This window comes from Bison bison, unplaced genomic scaffold, assembly GCF_000754665.1.
Source record: "Bison bison bison isolate TAMUID 2011002044 unplaced genomic scaffold, Bison_UMD1.0 scf7180017864141, whole genome shotgun sequence".
Classification (NCBI taxonomy): domain Eukaryota; kingdom Metazoa; phylum Chordata; class Mammalia; order Artiodactyla; family Bovidae; genus Bison; species Bison bison.
In genome coordinates this window covers 7,100,281-7,101,971 of record NW_011494713.1, presented here as the reverse complement: position 1 = coordinate 7,101,971, position 1,691 = coordinate 7,100,281, and the positions used below count along the sequence as shown (strand labels likewise).

The following is a 1,691-nucleotide window of genomic DNA, read 5'->3' as shown; positions in this document are numbered from 1 at the left end:
CAGGGGATCTTTCCAACCCAGGAATCGAACCCGTGTCTCCTGCACTGCTGGCATTTTGTTTACCACTGAGGCACCAAGGAAACTTAAGGGTGGACTGTGCAACCTTTAAAGGAGGTTCATGCCAAGTCCTTTTGGGTCAGCAGAATTTCTAAGGCAGTAGTGGCAGTTGGACTGAGGGATGCAGGTGGCTACAATGTGCAACCTAAATGAGAGCCTTTGTTGGTGACAGATGTCTAGGAAATCAGGTTCCTGTGGCAAGAATGTATTTAAAATAGCAAGGCGCTTCACGGTGATATTGGACGTGCAGATCTAGGATCGTGAACTGTTGTTGGAAGTAGATGGAAATAGTGGCTGTTGTTTGGAGGATTTGTGTCTGAGGTTTGTGTTTCTTTGCTGACTTAAAGCTGAGGTGCCTGGTGAAACTAAGCCCTAAAGATATGATAATTCCCAATTTGAATTCCTAGGATAACTGTTCCATCAAAAACAATAGAAATCAAAAATGAAAAAATCACTTTTCTGGGAATGCCCACAACCCCATTGCCATCGCTACTGGATTTCCAAACTGTTAAACTATATTTCTAAGGCAGATGTGTACTTTGGAAACTACAGGTAACATACTAAAATGTTAATAGGCATAAAGCTGCAAGTAAGAGGCTTGCAAGCCTGTGATTTGAGCATGTGTATTTTTTTAAACGTTGTTTTTTTAAAAAATCATAAAATTAAAGGCAAACAACATGGAAAAAAACTTGTAACTTATAGTAAGGATCAAAGGTCAATAAATTTACTGATTAAAGGCTATGAACTTCCAGATGTTCAAGCTGGTTTTAGGAAAGGCAGAGGAACCAGAGATCAAAGTGCCAACATCCACTGGATCATCAAAAAAGCAAGAGAGTTCCAGAAAAACATCTATTTCTGCTTGATTGACTATGCCAAAGCCGTTGACTGTGTGGATCAGAATAAACTGTGGAAAATTCTGAAAGAGATGGGAATACCAGACCACCTGACCTGCCTCTTGAGAAACCTATATGAAGGTCAGGAAACAATTAGAACTGGACATCGAACAACAGACTGATTCCAAATAGAAAAAGGAGTTCGTCAAGGCTGTATATTGTCACCCTGCTTATTTAACTTATATGCAGAGTACATCATGAGAAACGCTGGGCTGGTAGAAGCACAATCTGGAATCAAGATTGCCAGGAGAAATATCAATAACCTCAGATATGCAGATGACACCACCCTTATGGCAGAAAGTGAAGAGGAACTAAAAAGCCTCTTGATGAAAGTGAAGGTGGAGAGTGAAAAAGTTGGCTTAAAGCTCAACATTCAGAAAACGAAGATCATGGCATCTGATCCCATGACTTCATGGGGAAACAGTGGAAACAGTGTCAGACTTTATGTTCTGGGGCTCCAAAATCACTGCAGATGGTGATTGCAGCCATGAAATTAAAAGACACTTACTCCTTGGAAGGAAAGTTATGACCAACCTAGATACCATATTCAAAAGCAGAGACATTACTTTGCTAACAAAGGTCCATCTAGTCAAGGCTATGGTTTTTCCTGTGGTCATGTATGGATGTGAGAGTTGGACTGTGAAGAAAGCCTGTGCCAAAGAATTGATGCTTTTGAACTGTGGTGTTGGAGAAGACTCTTGAGAGTCCCTTGGACTGCAAGGAGATCCAACCCTGTCTATT

At 40.9% G+C, this 1,691-nt stretch overlaps 1 protein-coding gene across 1 annotated transcript in view; it reads left to right on the top strand.

The window, feature by feature from the left end:
* The window catches only part of DOCK5 (dedicator of cytokinesis 5), a 206,948-nt gene that overhangs the window by 121,021 nt on the left and 84,236 nt on the right, over positions 1-1,691 (top strand). The gene's annotated exons all lie outside the window — the stretch shown is intronic.